The 24573-nt window shown below is 40.0% G+C and overlaps 1 long non-coding RNA gene across 1 annotated transcript; it reads right to left on the reverse strand.

The window, feature by feature from the left end:
- Nucleotides 1–11450: 11450 nt before the first annotated feature.
- LOC143364272 (uncharacterized) lies at nt 11451–15298 on the reverse strand. The gene is made up of 3 exons (XR_013084061.1): nt 15230–15298; nt 14629–14752; nt 11451–11500 (listed from the first exon to the last, which is right to left on the reverse strand). It is a non-coding gene; the product is annotated as an uncharacterized LOC143364272 (long non-coding RNA).
- Between the last annotated feature and the right edge of the window lie 9275 nt (nt 15299–24573).

The following is a 24573-nucleotide window of genomic DNA, read 5'->3' on the forward strand; positions in this document are numbered from 1 at the left end:
CCTTCGATATTTTACCGATCGTATGTGATACCACATTTTAAAAGAGGACGTTTTGAAGAATATCATACGATGAAGCTTGTTGCCAAAACAACCGCTAGTAACAAACGCTAGTAGCAAACGCGTTAATTATTTCTCTCTTCGTCATCAGGTTTTTTATGATCATATCAATTGGTCACAGATTAAATCTGTGATTAAATCATCTGATTAAATCTGGAAGAGTTCAAAAACTGTAAGCAATTCTCCCTCTAAATTCTCCTCCCTCGAACTGGTTTCTCTGTCAAAGGGACGATACGTAGTTTCCCACGAGCTTTGAAAGCGTACAACACAGGCCGGTGGAAGAGGATAAGGCCACTGCGACTGGAGGTGGCCCGATGTGATGCGCCTCCCAGCACCCAGGAGTAAATGCGAACAATAGGACCCTGGGTGCTGGCGTATCGGGCTTGGCGGAGGGTTCGGACGGTAGCCCTGGGCGGTGGGGTTTTAGTGGGTAGGAGCCAGGGAGTAAGTCCCGTTCGCCCCAACCTTCATCGGGGGGGGGGGGGGGGGGGGCTGAATCCCACACTACCCACCAAACTTCAACGTCGGAGGTTGTACGTAAAGGCATTTCCCCACCGACACAAACAAAAAAAAAGGCCGGTGGAGATATTGTTACCATCGGGATGCTTCTGTTGCAACTGAAGAAAAGGGTGGTATTTGCTGAGAGCACGTGGGTGGTGCCCACCGCAACACAGATTTTGTGTAAAAGACCTATGTTGCGCGAAAAAATTGCCCTTTCCATGGGCGATGCTTTATTTCCAGAGAAACTGTTTGTCCCATGATTATACACAAAACGCAATGAAATAAATGCGTTATTTGTTGCGGACGTGATTTTTATTTTATTTCCAATCTCGCGAAATCCCATGGTTAATTGCGGAAGAATTGAGTTTTAATATTGCTTGCTACGTTCGGAAATTCATGCTTGACGATGAATCAAATCAGGTGTCAGAAACAGAGCGTAGCTCGCCATTGTAGATGCGAAGGAAGAATGGAAATTGAATTTTTACGATAAAAAACACAAGAAATCGTTGAATATTAAAAGTTTCGATAACATTGTTCACCTCTGGTATTTTATATTCGAACGATTTCTTCGAAGCTGTAGAAATTTTGATTTCATAAACATTCCGGAAGACAGATATTTTCTACTCGAGAAATGGATAGTACAGGCGAAGGCTCTTTGCCGGGGTCATTTTTTCAGACATTTGCCTCAATGGGAGCCATCAGGTCACGCGCAAAGAGAAAATACGCACTGGACTCGCGAGAAAGGGCGTTTATGGCAACAGTAACGTCAGTACGTCAACTATGTACATATCCGTTGACATTTCGCCGAGTGTTTCGGAATTATATCATATTTGGTTTCATCTTAATCAGAGAATGCCACGAATATGTTGGTAAAAGTTTCATTAAAAAATAACGAAAAATAAAGAAGTTTTGTAATTGGATTAGTAGTGGCCTTCTGATCTCACACCGAGATATAGCCGACATGTGTGATCCACTCCTCGGCGACGACGGTTCTCGAGTTTCGCTGCCCGCTTATCCGTGTTAACATTATATCGGAGACGGATATTTTCTCCGTTTGAATGGTAGTCATTTTGGTGTGCCATAGGTTTTTTATGACTTTTAGGTTTAGGATTAAAAGTGGTCAGTTGTGTTTCCTAAAAGTCCAATCTACGTCTGTCCAGAGCCCAAATTGCGAATTTTTACCTCATCGTGGAGTAATTTGTAATATTCGGCAGAAAACTCGCTTTCTGAAGCAAGTATGACGTCACAAGATGGCTGTCGCAGAGAGATTCTCTTAATTTCGAGAGATTTAGTGTTCGTATCGAAAAAAAAGGCTCTGCACAGACGTAGCAAAAACATGCGCAAACACGGTGGTATGCATTTTTAATTGATTACTTACTTATTTAAGACGTAAAATGTCTAGAAAAAAGGCACCATTCAAACACTGTACGTTGCGATAGAATACGGTCGATAATGCAAATCGATAGTAGAGGTTTACATATGTACAATATGTATGCTGTCGAATATTGCAAATTACTCGACGATGAGACAGAAATTCGCATTTTGGCCTCTGAACAGACCTAGATTGAACCTTCAGGAAGGACAATTGACCACTTATAAACTGCTCATTGCAATATTGAAGCGGCAGTTTGAAAAAGTTTCTGACCCTTGCACGTTTCGCAAGACGCCACGACCTTCGAGTCACCGATTCTGTTGAAACTTTGCACACTTATAGATCTCATTGTCCTGTTCACGAATATATATCATTATAGCGGCAGATACTGAATAGATTTCGAGTTTCATTATTTCCTGTGTAATGCCGTATTTTTTCTACGGTACAACAAGATTTGGTTTGCCAGCGTGCCAAGTTTTCAGCCGGACGACCAGTGTTCAAATTCTGTCGACTAACGCATTTTTTTTTTTAATTTTATTATGTTTTGTCACTGTATCTTTATATTAGCAATTTCACATCGGAAAGCAGTAAAATATATCACCTCGCAATTCTAATTACGGATCAGACAGAATTCCAGTATCAATGAACGTTCGAAAGGACAATATCATATAAGGTAGAAAAGACCGCACTTGTTCAAGAAAAGGTATTTATTTTTTTAAAATTAATTTACAGAATAATCATTATATAATTTATGTAGGGATTTGGTGTCAGGCTGGTCGAAATGAATATATATCGGTGTATGTGATACGTTTAGTAACTTAAACGTTGAGTCGGCTACACTTGCTCCACAAGATCGGTCCTCTACCGAAATCTCTCTCTCTCTCTCTCTCTCTCTCTCTCTCTCTCTCTCTCTCTCTCTCTCTCTCTCTCTCTCTCCCTCTCCCTCTCCCTCTCCCTCTCCCTCTCCCTCTCCCTCTCTCTCTCTCTCTCTCTCTCTCTCTCTCTCTCTCTCTCTTCCCGTCAAACTCTGACTCTCTACTTCCGCGACCGCGACCTACCTCGCATATATAGCCCGATGGTCCTTAATACATACACCCGAATCGGATCACCTACATCGCTCGCGGTCGTCGCACCTTCCTTACTCTCTCACATTCATTCGCACGCGCTCGCTCGGGCATTCACCTGTCGTTGTGTTGATGTTTTTCGGCCATCCGCGGACGACCTGCTCCACAAAAACGCTGGTCGTTTTTGCGTTTTCGCTGACCTAATCGGCGATTTCCGCCAACGGCTCCGTCCCCTACGTTTATGTTAAACAAAAACGAACAAACAAAAAGAAACAAAGAAACAACTGACAAACTAAAACATGAAAATAAACAAACAAACAAACTTATATTTTATATATATTTATTTTTTATTTATTTATTTTTATTTCCTTACAGAATATTTATTATATAATTTATGATAGGGGAATATTCAAAGTAAAATTAAAATTAAACAGAAACAAACAAACAAAACAAACTAAAACATCGAAATAAACAAACAAACAAACGAAAAGAAAAGAAATCATCTATAATAATAATTATGATTAATATTGATGCCGCGGCCTCTTGGAAATAACATTGTAGCGGCGTGAAGTGAGCGTGAAGAGAGAAAGAGAAAGAATGTGTCAGTACGCGTGAAGTGAGCATGAAGAAAGAGAGCGAGGATGAACAAATGAGCGTGAAGAAAGAGAGCGAGTATGAACAAATGAGCGCGAAGGAAGAGAGAGAAAGAATGAGTAAATACGTGTGAAGGAGCGAAAGAAAAGATAGAACGTAGAGACGCGTGCGTGTAGTTTTCACCAGAAGCAAACGAACCAGCGTGTGAGACGGTTGCAAACCGCGTGTAAAAAAGTAATAAAAGTGAATTCCAAGAATACAGCGTGAAAAGTGTGTTAGAAAAATCGAAGTAAGCAAACGGTCGAGGCAGGCCATGTGGTTTTTGTCAGCGCGTTGCCCTTCCACAAGGGAAAGTCCTTTAGCTTGGGGGTGTCATAAACAAGGGGGCATACTGTCGAAGGCGTTCTCACGGCTGAGGATTTTTGGGACAGCAGGACATTCTGATTCTGACTGTCGTCGTGTACAGTTGTCGTGAATAAAGATTCATAGTATTTTGTAATACGCCCACATTTATTTAAGTTAACGATATCGCGTTATCTATCTTTCTAGTACTTTCTTACAAGTGAATAAAAGAAGCCTAACAACATTATAAAAATAATTTATAATTACTTTGTATTTAAATTATATAATAAGAATTATATTTATTATTATTTTAATTTATAGTTATTATTATTTATTTTAGTTTATTTTATCGCCTGTGTGTGATGAAAGCAGCCTCTCTTTTTTTAGCCCCGCATCCGCTGGCGGTACTCCGCCCGCTTTATCAGCTTGGCCAATTTATTCTGAAACATAATATTATGCTTTATAATTTTTTAATTATTCACCATTTATTTATTATTTTATTATTTCTTCATTTATTCTATATTTACTTACATAAGAATCATAATTTAGCCTAGCCGTGGAGGTGGGCGGGGGCCCACGTTCAAATGGCCTCGGGATGCGGGAGGGCGGAAAGTTGGGCGGCAACAATTTTACCGCAATGGGCGACGGTATCTGCGAGGCCCGTGGCGTTGGGGCGGATGGCCCCTGTTCTAAGGACATTTTTTCAAATTTGATGGTGTTTGGTTCCATAATTCTGGAAAAGAAAAAAGAATTACTTCATGCGCCGTCTCGAAAATGTCGGATTCAAATTGACGCGTATTATAGTGTTGTTTGGAATTTGGAAGTGTGCAAGAACGGTTTTTTCGGGATCGTATCGGATTCTCGAACAAAGATTGTAAGTCATTGCAGGTGTGCAATAATTCGAAAGAATCGGTTACCCAATCGTTGGGACGGGTCGGAAATCCATAGGATCGAGATCAATCACTGAAGAGCAAAATTCTTCACTGATTCGTCTCGACCCCATGGATTTCCGACACGTCCGAACGATTCAGTGCACGACTCTTGCGAATTATTGCACACCGGCAGTCACTCACAATCTTTGTTCGAGAATATGATACGATGTCGAACAAAACATTCTCGCACACTTCTAAATTGTATATATCACTATAACACTTCACGACGCGTCCAACGAATCAAGTCTATTCGTCTAATGTAACAAAAATGTTTATATCTCAGAAACGGTTGACCTTTCGACCTATGTTTACTATAGCTTTTTCACTCAGCACTGTGTATCCTATATACCATATAAATATTGAATGGTTTTTTTTTAACACCCTGTATATATATATATAACATGTATCCAACGGCAGAAGGTGAAGTTTTCAAGCTACTACACGCTGTAAGGAAAATAAATTGTAGGGACAACCTGAGAATAAATGAAGGGATCGTTTGCGGTGCAATTACAAAATTGTCTCTACCTGAAATACTTGCACTTGTGAAGACCATTCAACGTTTATGAACTCAATGGATACATATATAGAAACAACTTATCGTGATCATGAATAAATTACTTCTGTGAATTTGATTGCAAAGTGGGAGAACATCGACTCGATAATTTCATAGGGTGGATAATAAAAATCTCCTTGTGGATTTTAACAAAAGAACACACACCCCCCCCCCCCGCCCTAAAGAACAAATTCGGTCATTCAAAATAGGCAGAATTTTTCATCGAAATAGATAGTTTTTTGCAAATATCTCGGAAAATAAAGAGACCGCCGTACTGTGCGGACTAATGGCCTGTTTTTGGGCACTTCTCGTAATTTGGTTATTAATGTATAAATATGTATCAGAAATTGTTTGCAGAAAATTAAATTTACTGTGGCGGCCGTGCAAATAGCACGCCGACGAACCGCCAATATACATTGTAAACGCGGCGGCGACCGTCCTCGGAAAGCCGCAAAGAAACACGTGAAGATCGGCTCCGGGGACGGTCGCCATCTGTTAAACAATTGACTGACGCGAGGGAGAGGTGGTCAGTCAAAGGTATGCGATCGACACTCGGTCGCGAACGTCGATACAGGGCAGTCGACGGTCCACCGACCAATAAAGACGTATACCACCGAACACGGCCTCGATCATTACACCGGACACCCACATTTACCAATATAATTAATAAATTTAACAAAGATTTTATTTTTAAAAACATTCAATTTAAAACGAAATTAATAATAAATGAAGTATATGCAAAATTAGTAATAAGAGACTTGAGCAAATTATAATAGTAGTAAACAAAATAAGCAAACTTAACAAATCACTATTCGCTATAAACAATTTCGATCTATCTTTACATTCTTATTACTTTTCCAGTAGGTGTAAAACATATATTAAAAACAAATTAAGAATACGTAAAATGACATGATGCGAGTTACATGATGCGTAGTAGACATGATGCGCCTCCCCTCAGGTCAATCAACGAATGGGGATGAGTCTTTCGGGATTTTCGGGTCCATCCCTTGGAAGAGTTGGACACCAACGAGATGGCCAGCAAACGGACCCCGGACAGCAAACGCAGCAGTCATTCCGTTGTTATCAGACTTTCGCGATCGTACGCAACCACAGCACTTTCAATCGGATCCCGTTACCCAATATTAAATTGGCGGGTAACTTTTCGGCGATACGGGTACGCGACGCGTTCACAACGGTGAATCCGAGCCTTACAACCTCGGGTGGATATACAGTGGAAATCCGCGCGGCACACTCGATAGTCGCATCGCAAAACACTGGATCAGGTTATTCGGCTATCGAAACTTGCCAGTTAGTCGTTCCTAAACCATTCGAGAGTAAAATATTATTGTTTTCATTTATTGAAACAGCCCCTTGCGGGCCACACGGGGATACCGCTCCATCTCCGTCAAGGTGGTGGGCCTCCTCGCAACGGTTCCATCGTTCCATTTGGCGGCGGCAGAGCGTGGGAAGTTATACCACATCGCCTGCTCGTTCCGCCGCCCGGTGGAGGTGGAGCTTATGCGCGGGGAGGATGAGGAGCTTGTGGCTCTGATACGCCAAGCCCGGGCGGATACGTTTGCTGAATGGGGGAAACTGCTCGCTACGGAAAACACTTCAACAAGCAAGCGCTTTAAGAGAAGCTTTCCTAGGCGTATCAAGCAGAGATTGGTGCGTGTCACAAGCACATTCGAAGCGAGATCACCGTCACAACGCTAAACTGGTGCGGATACCTACACAGACTGAGCCTAATCAAGATGCATGGGGTACTAAGTACCAAAAAGTGGGATCCGATAATCTCTGGGGATTGAAATGTACAGAAGTGAATGTGTGGCCTACCCATGTTGTCGGCGCTAGTATGTATGAGATACATCCTGACATAGAAGCAAATAACCCCAGCGTTAGGTGTTATGGAGCGACTGATACATATTGGATGATCTCGACAACTGTTGCTGGGGCTAAGGAGCAGTTTATAATTAGGCCGAAACAGCCGTTTATATTTTTCTGCAAAGGACTTGTTAGAGTTGTTTTAGCTCATGTAATTGTTAGCAAAAACAAACTTCCTTCAGGACAGTGCATTTATGCGTTGTCACGTCCGGTGGTTCGACCGTAAATGAATAAACGCTTAGATAAAGAATTAGTATTAATTATTATAGAAAAACCCGATGATGTCGCGCGAGAGGAAATAAAATAAGATTAAAGTATATGTTAGCAATTCTACGCAGTTAGGTAGCGCGGAAAAAGACTCCAACTTATCTTCCTGCAAGACACGCAGACGAAGATCAGTTTACACCTTGGAAACAAACAAGAAGAATATTATGCCGAATTACAAGAAAAGACGTCGACTTCATAAGTAAAAGAACCCTGGCAACACACAGCTGACTAATCAGGAGACATTGAGAAGATCAACTCCTCAAAATGAGTTCAGTCAGTTAGTAAAAGATCCATACGTTAGACGCGTCGTGCAATTATTAACAGTTCTTTTTAAAATCTACGAGTTTCGACGTATAAGTCCCGCGAAGTGCTCGTGAAAGTTCAGCAACTTCGACCTGCGAGCCACTGCGGAAAACCAGCGACTACAACCTGCGAGCGCCCTCCCGAAATCAGCGACTGCAAACTTGCGAGCGATCTCCAAGAATCAGCGACTCGATAAATTAATATTATTATAAAGCGAAACACTTGTAAGCCCTCTAGCTTATGCGCTATACAAAATCCCTGCTTGTAAAGTAAAGTCAAACTTCGAATATCTGATTCAGCACCTAATTCTGAATAAATCGATAATTTTGTTGTTTTTTAAAAATACGGATACAACTTATTTAATCAATCCTCAATTTCCCGAATCGTAGCCGATGAATGCAGGTAGGTTCAAAACTGCGACTTATCCCCAAAAAATTATAATCCGCCCCACCTGGGACATAACAAAAATTGGTGACAGCGGTGGGATAAAGCGCAGTGACAAAGACCTTTGATCAACAAAATATTAGAAAGTTTTGGAAAGAACCTTCAATATATGAGTATGTATATCGGAAAATTAGTCCAGAGAAGCTGCTATCAATCCTCAGCACATCAACTTGTATGGGTAAACCAGTGATAAATTACATCAGAAACCCTGATATCCCAGAGACCAACTATATAAAATCGATGAAGGTAATAGCGGGACAAAGGATCAATTCAGAAAGACAACAATGCCTGTCCCAAGGCCGAATTATCGCCCAGAGGAAGAGGTGTTAGAAGAATTCTACGGGCCTATAGATGGGATAGTACCGACCCACTATCCAGAAACATACCGGAACCTCCTGAATCTGTACTGTGTCGTCGCACCACGACAAGAGACGTCCTATATACCTCACTGAAATAGGATATGTCGTGCGTGTTATGGCCGCCTGATCAGAAGGGAACAATGGTATTGTGAAGAAGGAGGCTGGCACATCTTGTGTCAGCTAGATCCAGCCCAAACCTACTCCAAATATGGACTGCCCGCCGGGAATTTTCCGGACCGAGACGTACGGAGGAGACGTATGGACTACCGCCCCGAAGAGGAGGTATTGGAGGAATTTTATGGGCCGATAGATGGGGTAATACCACACCATTACCCTGAAACGTACCGGAATCTTCTAAATTTATACTGCGTGTGTACATCACAGCAAGAAGCATCGTACGTGTACCACCAAAATAGGATATGCCGGACATGTTATGGCCGCCTAACCCCAAGAGAGCACTGGTACTACGAGCAAGGGGCTGGCACATCGTGTGTCAGCTGAACCCGGCCCACACCTACTCCAAATGCCAAGACTGCGGTCGGCAACTAGGAAGGGTCCGTCAGGCATGGGAGTGCACGGAATGCATCGAAGAGAACTTCGAAATGAACGTGGACGAGTGATGACCTGATCCACACTGGCTACGCCCAAGAAGTAGTCACCCGATGGTGACAAGCGCACCCACACCATGTACACATTTTTTTTCTTCTCATCCCATTACATTTGGATCCTTCAGTGCAGGAATATTAGCAGTCCTTATAATCCTCAAATTTATAAAGGTGTCACGTCCGGTGGTTCGACCGCCAACGAATAAACCCTCAGATGAAGAATTATTATGAATTATTATGGACATCCGATGATGTCGCGCGAGGAGAAGTAAAAATAGGATTAAGATATATGTTAAAAATTCTACGCAGTAAGGTAGCACGAGAAACGTATCCAACTTATCTTCCTGCAAGACACGCAGATGAAGATCAGTTTTCACCCTGAGAAGAAACAGGAAAGGTGTCCAATTATGCCAAATTATAAGAAAAGACGCCGACTTCATGGTAAAAAGATCCTGTCGGCATACAGCTGACTAGTCAGGAGACATCAAGAAGATAAAAAGATGCAAGGTAGAGACTCCTGTGCCAGCATCTTTGAAAAACAAAGGACTGTCCATCTCATAAAAAGGGGGACCAACTCCTCAAATTCAGTTATAAACAGTCAGTCGGTCAGACAATCGTGAACAATCAGTTATTCAGTCATAGTCAATAGTCCAGTAACCTCTTTTGAAGTTAAAATAGTTCATTCAGTTGTTTCGCGACAAACCGTTTCAAAGACCAGTGTCAGCAGTCGGAGTATATTGTAACCGAATTCGAACCCGTGATCACGGTAATATTAATATTATTATTATTATTATCAAACTATTTATAAGCACTCCAGTATATGCGCTATATAAACCATATTTGTAAAATCAAATTTGTAATCTCTGATTCAGAACCACACTTTGAATAAATCAATAATATTGTTGTTTTCAAAATAAGGGTACAAAGTTATTTAAACGATCCTCAATTTCCCGAACCATAGCCGGTGTATGCAGGTAGGTTTGAAACTGCGTCCTATCCTCTTAAAATCGTAATTCATCCCACTCGGGACGTAACACTATCAAAGCTTGCAAAGGAGTATCTTTGTGTTATGGCAACATCTGTTCCTTCCGAAAGAGTATTCTCAAAGACTGGCGAAATAATTAGTAAAAAAAAAAAGAAATAGATTAAAAGACAATATAGTGAATAAAATATTGCTTCTTAATATGTACAAAATAAATCCTTCATTATGTCTATTTCGTATATTTTCGTTTTATCTACGTTTTTTTCTTGCCGAAATGTTCCAGTATTTCCACTCGCGGCATTTCTATACTCATGTCAGGTCGGAACTCACAGTCAAATTTAAAGCATCGAGATATTTGAAGGAATCATTTGGCAATCGATACATATAGTACAGAAACAACTTATAGTGATCATGAATAAATAACTTCTGTGAATTTGATTGCAAAGTGAAAAAACATTGACCACTTCGACTCGATAATTTCATACCTCCCTTCATATATTAATGTATATATATATATAAGGCGCTAAAACTCATGGAACGTAAAGAATATATTTCGCAGAAGTTATAAGGGAATAGCAATCCCTAAGACCCGCATCCTATAAATTCCAAATTCAAGAAAACAAAATCTATTCAAATTAAAACATTGATAAAGAAATAATGAGGAAATACCTGCAAAATTACTTCTTAACCGTTGAAAAGGAAACATGAGACCCTGGGGTGACCGAGGAACCAGTGCGTGAGGTAAAGAGCGAACCAGCACTGCATCCGTTGGCGAACCTCACCCATTTGAAAACACTGGAAATAAATAATAACATGTATCACTCAATGAATACATATATAGAAACAACTTATAGTGATCATGAATAAATAACTTCTGTGAATTTGATTGCAAAGTGAAAAAACATTGACCACTTCGACTCAATAATTTCATACCTCCCTTCATATATTAATGTATATATATATAAGGCGCTAAAACTCATGGAACGTAAAGAATATATTTCGCAGAAGTTATAAGGGAATAGCAATCCCTAAGACCCGTATCCTATAAATTCCAAATTCAAGAAAACAAAATCTATTCAAATTAAAACATTGATAAAGAAATAATGAGGAAATACCTGCAAAATTACTTCTTAACCGTTGAAAACGAAACATGAGGCCCTGGGGTGACCGAGGAACCAGTGCGTGAGGTAAAGAGCGAACCAGCATTGCATCCGTTGGCCAACCTCACCCATTTGAAAACACTGGAAATAAATAATAACATGTATCCAACGGCAGAAGGTGAAGTTTCCAAGCTACTACACGCGGTAAGGAAAATAAATTGTAGGGACAACTTGAGAATAAATGAAGGGATCGTTTGCGGTGCAATTAGAAATTGTCTCTACCTGAAATACTTGCACTTGTGAAGACTTCATTCAACGTTGATGAACTCAATGGATACATATACAATAGTATATCATGAATAAATTTCTTCTGTGAATTTGATTGCAAAGTTCAAGAACATTGACCCCATCGACTCAATAATTTCATAGGGTGGATAATAAAAATTCCCTTGTAGATTGTTATGACACACAGCCATTTCGGAGGAAAGACCATTAGACCTCGGGATACTTTTACAAGGGTCTCGAGAAGGCCTAAGCATTTTTTATATACACGTTACCAGTTAAGGCCTAATCGTCACGGGTTAGGCATCCGCGTAGTGCATGAGGGTTAGAGACCCTAAGGCAGACCCCTTGGGCCATCAGTTTGGGGACCCCTAATAAACATAGTTGCCAGATGACTGGAACAAAGTGACTCTTCTGCCAAGTCCTTGGAAAATCTAGCTTTTCCAAGGAAGCATTGTTCCCAAACTCGATGGTCCTCGCCCTCATGGGACAAGGGGGTAATAAACATGGGACAAGGGGGTCACGTGCTGGTCTAGGCACTTTCTCTACGCGTTTGACTTGGGGTGGGGACTTCCTCCACCACCAACAGGGGTTGCATACAAATGACTCCTCCCTCAAGTCAATCAGCAAGTGAGATTTCTTTCCCCCAAAAATGGGACCATCTCCCACTCTTCTCCAAAGTCACCACCGAGGTGAAGAGCGAGCTGACCCCAGAGCAGAAATTAGATACAAACTTGTTCTCAAAGGAAACCGAATAATCACCAGTCCGAATGTAAACTGTATATAGTCATTGTTCTAATAAACCAAAGTTGTTATTGCAAAGGAAGGTGTCGGGTCATTAATTCGACAAAATAACACGCAGAACCTCTCCTACAATTGCGAGAAACTGCACGACATAACATAGATTTTAATGAAAGAACTCTCCTCCATCCTAAAGAACAAATTCGGTCATTGAAAATAGGCAGAATTCGCAATGGAGACTCTGACAGTTTTTTGCAAATATCTCAGAAAATAAAGAGACCTCCGTACAGTGCGGACAAATGGTCTGTCTTCGGGCACTTCTCGTAATTTGGTTATTAATGTATATATTAATGTACAATAACCAGCAAAACTGAGTCTACACTATTTGAAGCAACATAACTTTTTAAAAATTAGATCAAATGACTTGAATTTTATTGAGAAGTTAGAAGGATTAGTTTATTAGACGAGGTGTAGGAAGGAATGGGAAGAGGTGGAAAGATTGCAGGAGAGGTTTCTGAGGTGGGTCCTAGGAGTAGAGAGGTACGCACCGCGGTATATGGTGCGGTAACAGCTGCAGAGGGAGTTGTTGAGAGGGAGGGCGGGGTTGAGGGCATGGGGGTACCAGAAGAAGTTGAGGGTGGAAAAAGGGGGGGAGCTAGCTAGGTTGTGCTGGGAGCAGGGAAGAGGAAGGGGCAGAAGGGGAGGGGAGGTAGTAGGGTGGGTGAAGGAGTGACGGCGTTTTTGGGAAGAGAGGGGCTGGACAGCGGAGGAGGCGGAGGAGATGATGGAGGAGAGGATAGAGGCAGTGAGTGAGGAGATAGTGAAAGGGGAAAAGAAGAAGCAACAGGGGAGAGATGGGAAAAGATAGGAAGCGCAAGGTACAACATGTGGTACGGGAGGGTGAAGGGAGAGCGGATACCGGGGTATCTGAAGAAAGGCTGGGGAGAGAGCAGGTGGCAAAGGGTGGCCAGGTACAGGTTGGGAAACGAGATGAGAGGTGGAAAGTATTGGTTGGAGGAGGAGAAGAAAGTATGTAAGGTCTGTGGGTGAGAGGAGGAAACGTGGGAACATGTGTGGGAAATGTGTAAGGGAGGGTTGAGGGGAGTGGTTGGCAGGGGATGGTGGGGAAGTATTAGGGGATGAAGGAGGAGAGGAATGGATGAGGAAGGTGGATGAATGGAGGAAGAGCAGGAATGGAGAGATATGGGAGATGAAGTAAATGGAGAGAATGCATAGGAATGGAGTGAAAGAGAGAGCAGCCGAAAGAGGAGGTCCAGGAGGCATGGGAAGGATGGGTGAGGTGCAGGGAGGGGAGAGAGCAGAGAAGCATGTATGTGTGGGACAGGGAAAAATAATAACGCGGCGGATATTAGTGAAAGATCGTTCTCTCTCTCTATGGCGTGTTTTTAGGACACGTTTAATTAAGTTAGGGTAAGTTAGGATAAGTTTAAGGTTAAGATTGGGGTAAGAGGGAGATGTAATTAAAATTGTAACCCCGAGGGGAATCAATAATTGATATATATATTAGACGAGGTGTACAAAATTTTTGAAAAAAATTTTAATTGGTCGGAATCGCAAAAGAAATAGTAAAAGTTGGTTTTTTCAGCTTTTTTATCAGAGCCTGTATTGAAAATTTAAGGAATGTATTTGATTTGCTCGAATAAATTATATCTACGCTTAAAATTTCACAGATATTGGTTAATTCGATTACGAGTTATAAACGATTAAAAGTGTGGTTTTAAGTCGAAAATCATGAAAAACGGCAATTTTTCCACTTTTAAGCGTTTATAACTCGTAAACGAATTAACCAATATCGGTGAAATTTTCAGCATGGATGTAATTTACTCAAGCGAATCAAACACATTTTTTAAATTTTGAATACAGGCTCAGATAAAAAAGCTAAAAAAACCAACTGTTACTATTTCTTTTGCGATTCCGACCAATTCAAACTTTTTTCAAAAATTTTTTACACCTCGTCTAACAAACTAAACCTTCCAACTTCTCAATAAAATTCAAGTCATTTGATCAGATTTTTAAAAAGTTATGTTGGCTCAAATAGTGTAGACTCAGTTTTGCTGGTTAGTGTATGTATATAAAGCGAGAAAACTCAAGGAACGTAAAGAATATATTTCGCAGAAGTTACAAGGGAATAGCAATCCCTAAGACCCATATCCTATAAATTCCAAATTCAAGGTAACAAGATCTATTCAAATTAAAACATTAATAAAGAAATAATGAGAAAATACCTGTGAAATTTCTTCTTAACTGTTGAAAACAAAACACGAGGCCCTGGGGTGACCGAGGAACCAGTCAGTGAGGTGAACAGCGAACCCACATTGCATCCAATGGCCGGCCTCACACTTGAAAACACTGAAAATAAATAATAACATGTATTCAACGGCAGAAGGTAAAGTTTTTAAGCTACTACACGCGGTAAGGAAAATAAATTATAGGGACAACCTGAGAATGAATGAAGGGATCGTTTGCGGTGCGATTAGAAATTGTCTCTACCTGAAATACATCCACTTGTGCACTTCATTCAACGTTTATAAACTCAATGAATAGATATATAGAAACAACTTATAGTGATCATGTATAAATAACTTCTGTGAATATGATTGCAAAGTGAAAAAACATTGACCACTTCGACTCGATAATTTCATACCTCCCTTCATATATTAATGTATATATATATAAGGCGCTAAAACTCATGGAACCTAAAGAATATATTTCGCAGAAGTTATAAGGGAATAGCAATCCCTAAGACCCGTATCCTATAAATTCCAAATTCAAGAAAACAAAATCTATTCAAATTAAAACATTGATAAAGAAATAATGAGGAAATACCTGCAAAATTACTTCTTAACCGTTGAAAAGGAAACATGAGACCCTGGGGTGACCGAGGAACCAGTGCGTGAGGTAAAGAGCGAACCAGCATTGCATCCGTTGGCCAACCTCACCCATTTGAAAACACTGGAAATAAATAATAACATGTATCACTCAATGAATACATATATAGAAACAACTTATAGTGATCATGAATAAATAACTTCTGTGAATTTGATTGCAAAATGGGAGAACATCGACTCGATAATTTCATAGGGTGGATAATAAAAATCTCCTTGTACATTTTAACCAAAGAACCCTCCCGCGCCCTAAAGAACAAATTCGGTCATTCAAAATAGGCAGAAGTTTACATCAAAATAGACAGTTTTTGCAAATATCTCGGAAAATAAAGAGACCGCCGTACTGTGCGGACAAATGGCCTGTTTTCGGGAAAACTTATCAAAATGTATACTCCAAACCTAATCGCCATAATACGTACTTACAACACACGGCACTGACACGAATGGCTGCTCTGAAGTGAATACTGGCCGACGCTTGCGAGCGAATGTTCGATGGCATTCCTTCGACCGCCTTCGGAACCGATCTTCGCTTCTTTCTCTGCAGCTTCCCGTGGACCGTCGCCGCGCCGCCGCGTATACAATGTATGTTGGCGGTTCGTCGGCGTGCTTGCCGCTGCGCGATGCCCAGGCTGCCACATGTCCATTTTCATCTGTCTTTTTCGGCGGTTTATTTGACTTCGAATAATTTCCGGAGGCGCGTTCGAATGCTGTAACGAGGACAGAGCAGTCAAAGACTGGCGCGCGCGTTGCAATGTATGTGGTTGTATCGCCCAATGACAAAGCAAGGATCAAATAAAACTCTAGTCTATATATAGACACTTATGAATCGTAGTTCTTTTTAGACCTTTGACATTTTGAATCATTTCATTTTTGGTTTAATTTAGCTTCACACATGAATTTATTGACTCTGTTGTAAACATTTATTTCATAATAAAAAAAGAGAGACCGAGGTGTGTGCATGAATAATAGTGGTAAAGTATTTTTAAGTTATAACATTCGCAAAACATCGTATCCGGACCTAATCTAATCATACATTATCATTATTAGGATCATACTCTTATGCAAATGCACGTAGACTTTTTGACAGTGATACTGAAATAAATGTAATGTAACAATTACAATTTTTATTCTGTTATAACGTCTGACACCTGATCGTTCCATACTCCGGGTAAAAAAAAACATGTCCACTTAGGACCCTCCTCCCTATAAATATCCAACATTTAATAAAATTGAAAGATTCCCTTTTCAGTTCCTTTCTTATTCGTTATCCAACACGCCGGTGTTTCCATCTCGTATTCATCAGTCAGCTACACATCTGTAGGTAATACCATACCACAGACGAGGTATAGGAGTAGACCAATCACCCAATGTATTATTCTGTCTCACGCTCGGGGGGCTCTAGAGCCCCCGTACTATTCCGTGTCACATCCTACCGTATCATCCAGAACTAATATTGTGGAACCGATATTCTACAATGGCGCTGTTGCTGATATAATTTTAAATCTCATGTCGAGGATTCATATGATGAATGAAACAAAAGAATGTTGTTTCCTCTTAATTCCATTACGGCTGACACGCGAGTGCATCGAAGGAGACGTAATGTAATAATAATAATAACGTAACGTCTCCGGCTGAGAATATTTTGGTCCCGGATCGAATCCCGCATGGAACGATTTTTTTTTCGTTAAACACTTTTTTCTTGTTCTTTCTACTACATCAGTCGTCTTCCCTGTGCAATTACAACTACAACAGTGTAATAACATAATTATAAAAAATTAAATTAGTTCAATATTAGCCAAAAGTAAGAATGTAGTTTAAATTTAATTAAATAAAATACGACGTTGATATCATTAATTTCATTTGACTATTTAATAGCTACTTATTCAATGTACTTCTGATATTGCTTTTCATTCGCAGCATATATATTCTAATAAATTTAATTATTTGGGATTGATAAAAGATTGAACAACAATATTTATAATAACTAGTTTTGAACATTTTTTAAGGGTAATTAAATTTAAAAAACAAAAAGAATGATTTAAAAATACAAAATATATTTCAGTATATACCATTAAACCCGATTCTTTTTAATTTTTTCAGTTTAAATTTTACTTTGGTATTGTTCCGTCACAAGACAAAACAAATATTTCAATATAACCAAACATCTGGGTGGCAGACTTCGGCCTACCTCCAGTTTATCATGTTTGTAATGCACTAGCATTTATGGTAGCGGCCCGGGACAAAATTTACAACACTTTACCGGGCGCAGGTTTATAACGCCTTTCCGGACCCATCGAGTGAGGGTACCGCGCGTCCACCTCGGCACAAGGTTACCCTCCCTTTGGCAATGGTAGGCGCCAACGAAGATCAATGACAATGATTGACCAATCACGAACAAATTAGAAGACAGAGATTCTTAGACCCCACCCACACCGAGATTAGCTGCAAGGAGTGAAGAGACGACAAGACCAGTCAACCAACTAGCCTCAAATAAACAAGTATTCCTCCGAGCAACCGTAGAGTCGTAGTCCACCAGAGCAGCAGCGGTCGTAGTATCCGCGTATTTCTTTTTATTTCTTCGGTTCTGTTAACGTCAGAGTCGATAGTGCAAACCGACACGGACAAGAGTGTCCCTTGCACTGCATTCCAGACAGAGTTGGGCACTATTTAGATAACAAATTATTTAAATAAGGATTCGAATCAAAGATATTTTATCTTTATTCGTTATTCGAAAGTTCGAATAAAAAAAGTATCTCTGTCGAATAAATAATTTTATTAGACGAGAATTTATCGGACGAATAGAGAGAATTTTTTTTATTCGAAGCGGATTTATTCGAACTTGGAATAAATTTTCATCTTTTATCTGTATCTTTTATTCAAAGGCTTCGGATAAATCTTCGAATAACTTTTGCCAGCTCGAATAAGCGGCGACGAGGTCCGACGAACGCCGATCTTCAAAGACCCAGCGACTGACAAACGGTATACAATGTAAGCAGATGGAGAATCGCGCACGAATGAAAGTTCAAACTTTTAGATTTTTCAATATACCTCCATAAAATTGCGGCGAGTGAATTGAGGGGCTTTTCCTGATGAAAATGAGTCCAAACTCGAGTGTAATCGAACAATTTTATTGATACGTAATGTTACGATAAAAATTAAAATCTTGTTGAAGATAATCCAAATGATGTCGTGTTTGGACTCATTTTCATCTGGATAAGCTCTACAACTTATTCGTATTAAAAATACTATTCGCATTAACACTATTCCTACCGAAACTTCGCGTATACCTATTTCTACCGCGACCGGTCAAATGACCGGTCTGTAGCACAACTTATATTTTTTAATATAGAATGAAGATAATAGCCAATTTGACAGTATAAAAATATAGTTTCTTTTATTTAGGAGTATATAATGTATATTTTATTCGTTTTCACCGCATAATATTTCGTTTACTATACCCTGTTGGGCCTGATGTTCCCCTAAACATATTATGAATAGGTGCTCTTCCAGGATTAGACCCTTCTTTTACTTCTTGCCAAACAGTTCCGTCTATAGCAGTTTCGATTACCTCTTCCTCATTCTCGCTATCGGAAGTAACTAAAAATCTCCTTCTCTTTCGTCCTCTACGTACGTTCGAAACATTCCCTTCGTCCTCATCGGTGTTCGAGTCGTTCTCAAATAGATCATAATTTTCCGTATTGTCATTTGCAATATCAAAAATTTCGAACGTCTTTACATTTTGGGAATGAATATTCAAGGGATAAAATAAAAACTAAAATATAAAAATGTAAATCAAGATGGATAAAAAAATGAACAAAAGATAAAATGTGAAACTTGCTACGAAGTATTGTTGGTTTGTTCACTTTTTTGAAAATGACACTTATAACGCGTAATACAATAGAAAATAAAAGTAGAATAATAATAGAATAAAAATACAAAATAGTAAAAGACTGCCGAATATGCTCCTTGTAACTTTCACGTTTTGATGCTCTCTGTCCAGCTCACGAGACTTTACCGATTTGAATTCGTGAGAAGACGTCTAGGCATCTCCTTCGGCTATGATTTTATTTATTTTACAGTCATAGTAGATAAGACGGTGTAAGAAAATCCGAGGTTCTGGACCGCTTCGGATACCAATCAAGCAAATAAAGACCGCGAGGCCGATAGGCGAGCGAGGACTGTAAGCACTTTTCGGCTAAAATCATGCCACAACTGCATTACCTTCCGTTTGTAACGACTTTATAGTTTCGGAATTGAGTCTTTGAAAGAATACTATTACAAAAAGATATAAATCGATCTACCGGTCAAATGACCGGTCGTGGTAGGTAAGACAGACTACAAATTTTTCTCAGAAAATAAACAATAAAAAAAGAAGTAAATATTGAAAAATGTATTATACGCATATTGTAGGAAAAGTCGTGAAGTTTAAAGGCGATTCAACTACGTTGTATATAGGAAATTCTAATCGAAATTTTAAAAACGGTCATTTGACCGGTCGCGGTAGGAGTTTGGACTCATTTTCTTCAGGAAAAGCCCCTAACAATTCACTCGTCACAATTTTATGAAGGTATATTGAAAAATCTAAAATTTGAACTTTCATTCGATGCGGGTTTCGATGGCGGACGAAAAGATTCTCAGCCGGAGACGTTTTACGGCCTTTTTTTTTTTTTTTATCGTGAGGAAATGTTTTATACATACCCCGACTCCCTGGGGGAAGCCGGGGTTATGTGGGATTCTCTCCGGGGGGCGAAGCCCCCGGAGACTACCCACTAAAACCTCACGCCCACCTAAGCTACACGGGAGGTGCCTGGATCACGCGAGTACTCAACAGGACACCTCCCAGCTATCATCATACCCCGGGGGAGGGGTTAACCTCCCCCACTGCCTACGCTATAAGACCCCGGGCGGAGGGACCCGCCCGGTGTCCCCATCCCTGGAGCCTTCGGATTGGGCTTCCCGAGCCCCAGCTCGGTCCACCCACAGCTCCCGGAGTCTTCGTGCCCCGCTCGGGGCCGGTATCCCGAAGGAACCAGCCCCGGCCGAGGCAAGAAGACGCCGCCACCGGAAGGAAGGGCCGTCGGAGGCGTGATCCGGCACGCCCCGACCCTTCCTCACCCAATACCCCCCACGGATCCCCCTCCCCAATCGGGGAGGGACGGACCGACACCCCCCTACACCGGGGAACTAACCCGGGGGGACGTTTTACGGCCTGCACCAACCGAAACTGTTGAGAGTCAGAGTTATATATTGAAATGTAACGCAAATAAAATATTTTATACTGCAGTTTTAAGTTTCTACACTGTTTTCCTCAATATAAAAATGTTCAATATTACATAATACACCTACAAAACGATCAGGAGGCATCGAAACAATTGATTTTTTTTTTAACGACGATGCAATTTATAAAAAAATAAGAAAAATTGTTTCAGTATTATCTAACTACTGAATTTTTATAAAACTGGTATCTCGGAAACTTCAATTCGAAATGTGCACTTTCTTCAAATGATTGGACAATTCAATTATCCAATTTTCTTAAACATGTTTGTATAATCTGGAAAATCTTTAAAAATTACACATTAATAATCACGATGAGACACAAATAACATAATAACATAAACGTGGTCAACTGAAAACTTCGATATAAAATCGGCAATTTTATGCTTTCGGATTTATTTAAAAATCTATTTTGCAGCCAAAAATTCTGAAAAAGTCTCAGTCGTGTATGATATTAGGTAGAATATTCAAGAATTCTTTCGTAATTTTTTGTTGAGAATGGTACGACTAAAAATTAATTTGGTTTGGAGACACTTTTGACCATCTTATCTGTCTTTGTCTTAAAAATCAACAAAAAAAATTATTTAAAAAATATATAACATATTTCAGTATACGCCATTAAACCCGATCTTTAAAAAAGATTTCTAGTCCAAATTTCGCATTGATATCTTTTTTAGTTTAAATGTTGTAGCAAAATGTGCGCCTCGCCGAACCACGAATCGATTGTGCTAATCGATTGCGGCTCAGGCGCTCGAAACTTTGGTAACGTGAATTCGGTGGAACGCGTCGAACAGTCGAGCAGGCAGCTCACACGGACAGAATAGAGATACGCTTGTGTGTAGCGCGTGCATAGTAGAAGCAACGTAAAGGCTCGTACAGACCTGAAGATTTCGACGAACATTGCGCCGAACGGCGCGCCGAACAGCGAACGAAACGCAAAATCGACATTCATTTCGGCGAACCGAACGGCGCGATCTTGCGTTTCGTTCGCTGTTCGGCGCAATGTTCGTCGAAATGTTCAGGTCTGTACGAGCCTTAAGGAGACGACGGTACGAGAGCCAACCCTTCACGTGGGACGGCGAACAGTGGTGCCAAGGCGGCAAAAAATCCTTTTTATAAATTTTCGATTTTTATAAAAAAAAATTATTTTTGTATAGCCTAATAGTACGTGCATGATGTGCCAGTCAGATTTTTGAAAAAATTTTTTTTACGGAGATATACGCATGGTAAATAACCATTTCCTCGCTCCTGAGAATTCATCAGTTTTCAGTGCGATAGTTATGTAATTACTCCGCCTATAATTGAATACTTAGGGGTCTACAAATCATATGGGTTATTGCAAATGGCTTCAACTATTAACTGGTAAAAAAAATTTTCCAAAAAACGTTGTTTAACACTAAGTAATATGGACTAACCTGAATTCCCTTTGCGTTACGCTCATTTTTTATTTATGGAGGAATACAAAAAATCCTTTGAATAGCTTCGATTTGGAACTAATCGTTTTGGCAAGTTATAATATTGATCTAGCTTTGTGCAAAAAATCATGAGATACTTCGAGATGCTTTCGTCGCAATTTAAGTTCAAATATCAACTTTCGGAATTTCCAAGAATGAATCGCGTGTATGTCACGATTATTTGATGTTTCAGGTGGAATTTTTAAGGGATACATATCAGATAATAAAAAAAAATGACATTCATACATATAAAAAAATATTTAATAACAATTTTTTATGTTAAATAAACAAAGTTTTCGTTCACTGGACCACTGTCGCAAAAATGCAACAGGTATTTTTTGGTAGTGCTCCAATGAACGCTATAAAAATAATTTATGTAAGATAAAAAAAATTGTTATTAAATATTTTTGTATACATGAAAAATTAATAAATCATATGCACTTCACATTTTTCTTTATTAATTAGAAATATTCCTAAAAAATTTCACCTGGAAAATCAAATAATCGTAGCTTCCGCACGATTCACTCTTGGAAATTCTGAAAGTTGATATTTAAACTTAAATTGTGACGAAAGGGTCTCATGAATTTTTGCACAAAGTTAGATCAATATTACACCTTGCCAAAACGATTAGTTCCAGACCAAAATCTATTAAAGGATTTGTTTTATGCTTCCATAAATAAAAAATGGGCAGAAAACAGAGATTTTCGATTAGCCCATATTACTTAATATTAACAACTTTGTGCAAAAAGTTTTTGCCAAATAAGCGTTGTAACTGTGGTAATCTTTCCACAGATTTTCAAACAAATTCGTTGGATAGTTTCATTTTACAGATTTTTTGCCGCTTTTTGGCCATTTGGCACCACTGTGCGGCGTCACGCTGTTATGCCGCAGGAAGGGGTAGATGAAGAGTATCCTCGAATAAACTCCAAACTCTTCTAGCACAACTTAGGTTTATTTGGGAATAGGTCGCCAAGCAAGAATACAAAGCGATTTTGTACACGACGAATAACTTTGTAACAAACGAGTCGACTGACGGGTTACGTGTAACTTCTTCTCTGTGTGTGTGTCTGTCCGCGCCCTTTCGCAGGGCCTTATATAAGGGTACAACTATGGAAGTTTGGTGGGGATGGATGACACTAGCACTTAGAGATAGGGAATGACGTGGAGGTCGGAATTTTCGCAGGGTTGGACTTTAATCTGAAATCTCAGTACCAGTGAGTAATTTGCCTTAGTCTAGTAGATGAGAAAGCCCGTGAGTTCTGACTCATCTATTTGTCTGACTTATCTATAGAGAATAGATAAGTCTGGTAGTCTCGCATAACAACGCGATTCTGGCATCACGACTGAACAAGTGTGATCGAGCTCGATGAATGCGGTAGTGTTTGTACGTGTCGTACTGTTATGCCGCAGGAAGGGGTAGATGAAGAGTATCCTCGAATAAACTCCAAACTCTTCCAGCACAACTTAGGTTTATTTGGGAATAGGTCGCCAAGCAAGAATACAAGCGATTTTGTACACGACGAATAACTTTGTAACAAACGAGTCGACTGACGGGCTACTTGTAACTTCTTCTCTGTCTGTCTCTCTCTCTCTCTCCGCGCCCTTTCGCAGGGCCTTATATAAGAGTACAACTATGGAAGTTTGGTGGGGATGGATGACACTAGCCCTTAGAGATAGGGAATGACGTGGAGGTCGGAGTTTTCGCAGGGTTGGACTTTAATCTGAAATCTCAGTACCAGTGAGTAATTTGCCTTAGTCTAGTAGATGAGAAAGCCCGTGAGTTCTGACTCATCTATTTGTCTGACTTATCTATAGAGAATAGATAAGTCTGGTAGTCTCGCATAACAACGCGATTCTGGCATCACGACTGAACAAGTGTGATCGAGCTCGATGAATGCGGTAGTGTTTGTACGTGTCGTACTGTTATGCCGCAGGAAGGGGTAGATGAAGAGTATCCTCGAATAAACTCCAAACTCTTCCAGCACAACTTAGGTTTATTTGGGAATAGGTCGCCAAGCAAGAATACAAGCGATTTTGTACACGACGAATAACTTTGTAACAAACGAGTCGACTGACGGGCTACTTGTAACTTCTTCTCTGTCTGTCTCTCTCTCTCTCTCCGCGCCCTTTCGCAGGGCCTTATATAAGAGTACAACTATGGAAGTTTGGTGGGGATGGATGACACTAGCCCTTAGAGATAGGGAATGACGTGGAGGTCGGAGTTTTCGCAGGGTTGGACTTCAACATGAAATCTCTGTACCGGTGAGTAATTTTGCCTTAGTCTAGTAGATGAGAAAGCCCGTGAGTTCTGACTCATCTATTTGTCTGACTTATCTATAGAGAATAGATAAGTCCGGTAGTCTCGCATAACAGTACGTTGCGTTCGTCGTTTATTTTCTCATTAGAAACGTGCAAAAAAATAATACAACTACGTTCTGAGTGAATAGTGAAATAGATTGACATCTCGCAAAAAACGATCAACTACATAATTATTGATTAATTAATTCTTAACTCTTTCGAATTTCACAATTAATATTAATTGATATTTTACATGATT

This window comes from Halictus rubicundus, unplaced genomic scaffold, assembly GCF_050948215.1.
Source record: "Halictus rubicundus isolate RS-2024b unplaced genomic scaffold, iyHalRubi1_principal scaffold0396, whole genome shotgun sequence".
NCBI lineage: Eukaryota > Metazoa > Arthropoda > Insecta > Hymenoptera > Halictidae > Halictus > Halictus rubicundus.